The sequence below is a fragment of the Talpa europaea genome (assembly GCF_964194135.1).
Source record: "Talpa europaea genome assembly, chromosome: 14".
Lineage (NCBI taxonomy): Eukaryota > Metazoa > Chordata > Mammalia > Eulipotyphla > Talpidae > Talpa > Talpa europaea.
In genome coordinates this window covers 46834011-46841340 of record NC_140082.1, presented here as the reverse complement: position 1 = coordinate 46841340, position 7330 = coordinate 46834011, and positions in this window count along the sequence as shown.

Below are 7330 nucleotides of genomic sequence, written 5' to 3'. Positions count from 1 at the left end.
TTACATTATAGTTTACTCTGAGACAGCTCTAGGCATATTTTGGAAAAATCTCATAGGGTAAAGGGCTAGTGTTCTACATATTAGTAATTTCCTTCAAGCACAGGCTTGTCCTTATTTCTGTATTCCTATTGCCTACAGACCAAGCATTAGCCTATCTTTTTTCTGTTCCCTTCAAAATATTTATGCTATATGCTGTGAAATCCCTACATCATTATGTTACAGGGCAGGGAGAGGGGCACCCCAGATCCCCCAAAACTGCCTGCTCTAAATTGGTTCTGCCATCTGCCACATCAAGACAACCCATATAAACCTTTAGCGGAAAGGAATTTTAATGCAATTAATGTGCAATACAGAAAAGACAAAGAATATAGTTTCCAAATCAAGCACCCAAAGTTACCCATCCCCTCATGGGAAAATGTCCTGCCACAAGTCTAAAACACCTGCCGGCGAGGACTCATAGAAAAGGATCAGAAATAGACAAGTCTGGGCGGAAAAGAGCAAAGTCAAAAAGGTCTGGCGGTTCTGGGGTGTCTTTCTCCCTGCCCTATAACAATTATAAGTAATCTATGATTTACCAATTCCTACTCAATAGAATAATAGTGACCCATGCCTGTGCTTTTCTGTGCTATGTCTCCACATGAGTCCTCCAAGTTCCAACGTCGTCTTTTCTACTGTCAACCTTCATTAGAAGCATATAACTTCATGTTTCTGATCTCTTAAAAAAAGGGTTTGAGAATTTATGACTTCATGCTAAGAAGTTTGAGTAAGCATAATTCATCCAAAAGAAGAAAAAAAGGCAATAGAAATGTGACTAATTGAACATTTTTTGCAAGATAAAATGATTAACTCCAAACATATCACTACATTAAATGTAGTCAGACTGTAACAGGGTGGTCCCCAGGAAAGGGGGAGGTTCCAGCTTCCCTGCCCCACCCAAGGAAGGGTGGAGCTGAGCAGGAAGAGAAGAAACTGGAGAAGAGACTGAGGAAGGAAGCAGGATGGAGCCAGGAGACCTGGAGGAGGCGCATGGAGCCTAGAGACACGTGAAGAAACTGTGCTTGTCTTTTGGTTGTGGACTGGGTGGCACAGATGTGGGTGAGACCCGTGGGGAGGTGACAATGGCAGCTTTTATCTTGATGTTGATTTTGCCCTTTTCCTTCCGGGCTTGTCTGGTTGTTTCTGGCCCTTTTTCTGTGGGTCCCCACTGGAAGATGCTTTAGACTTGTGGCAGGCTTTGGGGCCTTGCTCTGGGCCAATCCCATTTGGATGGGCTTTTATCCACGAGGGAACGGGTAACTTTGGGTGCTTCATTTAGAAACTAGACTCTTTGCCTTACCTGTATTGTTTCCTAGTTTTATTAAAGTTCCTTCCCATTAAAGTCTCCTATGTTTTGTGTTGATGCGGCGGATGGCAGAACCCATTTAGAACAGGCAGGTTTGCGGGGTTTGGGCTGCCCCTCTCCCTGTCCTATAACAAGACTAGGTACTCAATTATAAGGCAAAGATTATCAGACTAAGTAAAAATCAAATTTAGTTCATGCTGCTTGTAAGAGATAAAACCAGAACATAAGGATACAAAACAATTAAAAATAAAACAATGCTTAATTATAATTAGTCTTTTTCTTGGTCCCTTATTTAGATTTTCTAAATTCCTGCTATGAGTGAGGCCATCTGGTATTTTTCTTTTTCTTTCTGGCTTATTTCACTGAACATGATCCCTTCCAGCTCCATCCATGTTGCTGCAAATTGCATGAGTTTAAAATCAAAATCAACAAGCAACTATAAACCGGAGACACACTATGGGGGGGGGGGGCAAGAATGGGTAGAAGGGAGTAGGATCAAAACAAGGGGGGCAGGAATTGTACCGGGACTTTAACAGGGTGGTCCCCTCTCCCTGACCTGTAACAGGACTATAACCAAGATGAAAATGCATACACAGTGCGAAAATGAAAAATGATGTAAAAAATATATAAAAATAAAATATATGCAAAAATACCATATGCAAAAATATATGGTATACAAGCACTAAACAAAAGAAAGCTGGTTTGACTATATTAGTGTCAGACAAAATTAAATTTAAATTTAATTTAAAACAAAAAAATTACAGGAGAGATTCTGCATGATTATAAGATTAATTTTTTCAGGATTTATTGAAATACCCTGCAAGAGAGAAGTGGGTAGATGGGAGAAGTCTGGATTGAAGGAGGATTTGAGCCTCTCTTTTATACTGTTTTTGTGGACTTTCTAACTTGGAGCACCAGTTTGCACCAGTTATCTGCAGGGATGTGTGGTCTTGGGCTCTGGCCTTTGACACAGAAACATGTCCAGGCCCAGAGTCTGCATTCCTGGAGCTGGGCTGGTTTCTCTAGTCAGGGTGGGCTAATGGCTCTGTTTCCAAGGCAACCTTATCAATTCCCTTATCTATTCAAACCTCCCAAGTCTGTCTGCTGGGCACAGAGTGGGGGCTTAGTTTTTAACCTTATTAAATTGGAGACACTTTCCAATTGTTCTGCTTCAATGGCCTGCTATTTTATTTTTAGTCAGAGCAATATTCCCTCAATTCTCCTGGAGAATATTAGTTATAATTTTAAGTATCTCATTTTTTTTTCACGTTTTATTTTAGTGGGGTTATTTTCTCAGAGTGGTTAGTTTTTGAAATTTTAGTTATGTTAATGATTTTTAAAATTTTTTGATATTTTACTCATTTTTATAGATGAGGTTCTCTAAATGAATGAGGATAAATAACTTTCATTACCTCTGTGCAATTTTATCAACCCCATTTCATTACTCAAGCAGGAATAACTTTTTCCACTTGCCTATATTCAGAGCCCTTTGGGAACCTAGAGTATTTCACTTAGGACAGTGAGCGAGAATGGGCCTGCAGTCCAGCTCCTCACTGAGTCCTGATGAAAGCTTAGAGTAGAAAATTCAAGATGGAGGCATCACAAGATCAGAAAGTGGAGGTGGGGGTAGAAATGATTAACATAGTTGTTAAACCACCTATCAAAATGAAAAATCCGGGGCCCCAACTGCTATAGCAAGTATCAGGCTACTACAGAAAGTATCTGGAAGTGCAGACCAGAGGTGGAGGGCCATAGCAGAGAATCACTGGTCCCTACAAATCAACATAATCACACCCTAGAAGTAATTAATTTAACAATAGATACCAATTCCACAGAAGAATAAACCCCTCCCAAAAGAGCACTGTTGTCAGTACAAGTTCTGCACCAGCAAGATGCAGCTCTCCTGTCCCCTGGAACTAGTGGCTAAGCCTGTGCCTCTTTTTTCCTTTCTTCTACTAATGAGCCCGATCTTTTAAAATGTCTTGTCTTCTTGGTAAACTCTCTGTATGCTGCTGAAAGGGGAATTCTGCCAAAACTTTTCTCAGAGGTAAGCCAAGGACCCTGCTCACTGAATCTCACAACTCATTAAAATAAGACATCAGGGGAAAGAAATAGTAACAATACAAAAGAAACAATAACAATCTGCCCAGAGCCGATTGGTAGATGAGGGCTCTCTTTGAGGAAGAGCAAAATTACCCTTTTACTGGCCTAGTGAGTCTGGGTAAAGGCTGGCAGGGATACTTCACCAGGCATTCTTGGTTTAGGGCTTTTGACCACTTTCATGTGTTGGTTTTCTGCTTTGTCATGGCCGTATCTTCATCCTCTGCTGGAACCATCTTAAGGATGCCTGTGTCTTTGATGAGGGTTATAGGGGGAAGTAGTGAAAGAGGCTTTAGAAAGTCAAGTGCATCAGGAATTTTACTGCTTTGCAAAGCCATCTTACTCCACCCACTGTTTATATTGTGGTGACTCAAACATAGTTGAGTCACTGCTCTCTCTCCAGCCAAACTGCCCACATCAAGGGCTGCTAGACAAACACAGTTAGTAAGCAATTCTTACCAAATGAAGTCTGGATATGATTCTGGCAACAAGGGATGATGTTCAGTTGCCACATTATTTCAATATTTCAACAGCAATTATTTCCAGTCCGTAATGTTTCATTTTTTGCATTGCTTCTTTCAACCCTAGCCAACTGGATCATGGCCCACGCTGGATACCAAAAAATAGTGTGTAGAAATTCTACATGGAAAATTATAAACTATTATTGAGACATCTTAATAATATGAAGGGATATATTTGGTTCATCAATGGAAGGGCTCAATATTTAAAAGAGGTCGGTACTCTCAAAATTGACTAGCAGAGTCCATTACATTCCCAATAAAAATCTCTCATACTTGTGTCTGCGTGTGTGTATGTTGACAGTTTTTGACCTGATAAGAAAGACATTAGCAAAGGCAAAAAAAGCACGAAGAAACATGGGATATACAGAGAAATATTAACAATGTGGTTTTCCAGAGATGGGGTTGAAGGGGTTAGGTGAGGTCAGCCTTGAGGAGGCACTTAACTGTTTTTCATTTGTCTTTTCTGTGATAAAATTTGTTTTAAGGATTTATTTATTTATGCATACAAGAGCTGGGGTGTAGGCCAGATGTGCTGGGGGGTGGTGGTGGAGGATGAAATGATTCCCCAGAGACAGAGTGGGGAGCAGAACAGGCAGATATACTGAAATACACTGCTGAGGGGAGCAGCCATTGAGACAGGAGAGGTCTGCTGCGCCATTTGGGGCCAATGAACTCATGCTGCAGTGGCTGGCAATAGCTTGATAGCACTGTCTTTAACCTCTGCACCACCAGGGAGGGCCCTGTATGTGACAGAATTTTAAGAAGAGGTAACCAGGTTGCCATTTTACATAAACCACTTAGGTTTCCCCTTTGCTTACTGTGATCTGCATTACACATAACTCATTTCCCAGGCTTCTTGGTGCTTTTGTGTCCAGATAAATTGGCTGACAGAAGGGGCAGGTAGGAGATTGGGAGACTGGAGAAGAGAAGTCAGGCTATTGATGTGTGTTTCCCCCTCCACCACCTTCTATGGAATCTCCTATGGCATCTGCTTGTTCTCCAGGTTCCTGTCTCTCCAGACTGTCCAAGGCGATCTGCTTCTGCTTTTACTCATCTCTGGATTGTTCATCACCCCTTATTTACTTTGTCAGTTTTTCTATTCCTATGTAAAATTATCTCTGTTAGAAAGTCAAGAGTTGCTCCTTTATTCTGGAGGCACCTTCATGGGTATAGATGGATAAGATATGAAAACCTCATTAGGAAAACTTGGAAATAATTCAAGTGAGAAATCCTGAGTACTTGACCAAGAGTGGTAGTAGGGATAAAGCAAAACATGCCTAGTTAGTCAGCATCTGGAGATATAATGGATAGGCCTTGGTGTTGACTGGATATGGTGGTGAGTGAAAGGAGAGAGAGAGCAGGAATCTAAGACAGATCCCAGGTTATAAATGATTGGGTAGATAAGTAGTTTTTTCAGCTGAGACCCAAAATACAGGAGGTGTAATAGGAGAAACAGCAGTAAAGGAGAAGCCAACTAGAACATATCTGAACATTTTGAGGGGCTGATATGGAGGGCACCCAAGTGGACTAAATCTGAAGTTCAGAAAAGAGATTAGGGTTGGCTACAGATATCTCAGAGTCATAAACAGAGGCATAATAGTTTAAGCCAGGACAGTAGATTAAAACCATTGTGGGAAAAGCAGAGTAATGAAGAAGAAATGAGCTCAATTTTCCCCATATTAAAAGTCAATCATGGGCCTCCCTGGTGGTGCAAGGGGTTAAGCACCACACAATGAAGCAATCCACAGCCTCTGCAGCACGAGTTCCATCTCTGGCCAGGGAGCAACCCACATGGCGCAGCAGACCTCTCCTGTCTCGTCTGCTGCTCTCCTCAGCAGTGTACTTCAGTCAATCTGCCTATCCTGTTCCCTGCTCTGTCTCTGGTGAATCCTCTCACCCTCCCACCCATCTGGCCTGTATCCCGGTTCTTGTATAAAAATAAATAAATCTTTGAAAAAAAAAAGTCAAGCAATCAATAGGAATACTCCCTCCTCCCTGTACCTGCATTTAGAGCACACCTGCCTCCATGAACCCTTTGGCTGCTTCTACTTCTTCATTTCACATTCACTCTCTTAAATATAATGCAGGACCTCCCTAGTGGCCTAGGGATTAAGTCTTAGTGCTATCACTGCTATGGCTTGAGTTTGATACCTGGCCAAGGAGCTAACCCACATGGCGCAGCTGACCTTTCCAGTCATACACTGCCATTAACAGTGTATTTCAGTAGATCTGCCTGTTCTGCTCCCCACTCTGTCTCTGTTGAATCCTCTCACCCCCCACTCCCATGCGTCTGGCCCACACCCCAGTTCTTCTACACAATATATATATATATATATGAAAATCATTATATATTTGTGTGTGTATATATGTAATATATGCTATATATATATATATATATATATATATATATATAATGCAAATAGGTGTCTGCCCACTTCATCATCTTCAGTTGCTGAAGTTGCTGTGACACAGGTTACTCCTAATGATAACTTTCAGTCTTTGTATTTGGCTTCTTCTGTGGCACTTGTCACCATTAACAATTTCCTTTTTTGAATAGTTGCTCTTTTCCTGTATAGTTAGTTGGTGATAATAAGCTCCTTGGTATCCTGCTCTCTCTCCTCTTCTCTGATCTGTGCCTTTAATCCTTGGGATCTGCAGTGATCAGATCTCATTTTTTATAATTTTCCTTCATGTAAATATATGGTGATTTCTACCAAGTTTATTTCCTCTATATCTCTATTTCAAACTCCTATTTAAGCTCCAGTCCCATACTTTCCCTGCCCTTACCCCTCTCCAAAATACCTAGGTCACTCAAATTCAATGTAGTCTTTTATTTTCTTCAAACATCCTAATTCCTGGTAGATTAATTATATTAATTTTATAGCACACTCATTCCACCAAAACACAGAAAGTGACCTTCTTTTACCTCTACATTGACTTTGTTCCTAAGCTCTATGGTATTTAATTCCTCAATATCATGTACATTCCTGCTAGTTCACATAGTCAACATTTCCCCTGCACTATTGCTCATGTCACATCCATGCTTAAAGCCTTCCAACTAATATGGAAACAACCTAGCTCCCCAAAACAGATGAGTGGCTCAAGAAGGAGGTGGTATGTATACATAATGGAATACTACTCAGCAATCAAAAAGGATAAACTCATGCCATTTGTGACAACATGATGGAGCTGGAAGGGATTATGCTAAGCAAAATATATAAGCCAGGAGGAGAAAGGATAGTGTCACTTATATGTGGCATATAGAGAAACCAAACAAAGGGCCAGATGAATATTAAAACCAACCCTTGAAAGCTGACTATGGATATGACACATCCAGAAGGGGAAGGGGAAAGGTGACCATGGGGAG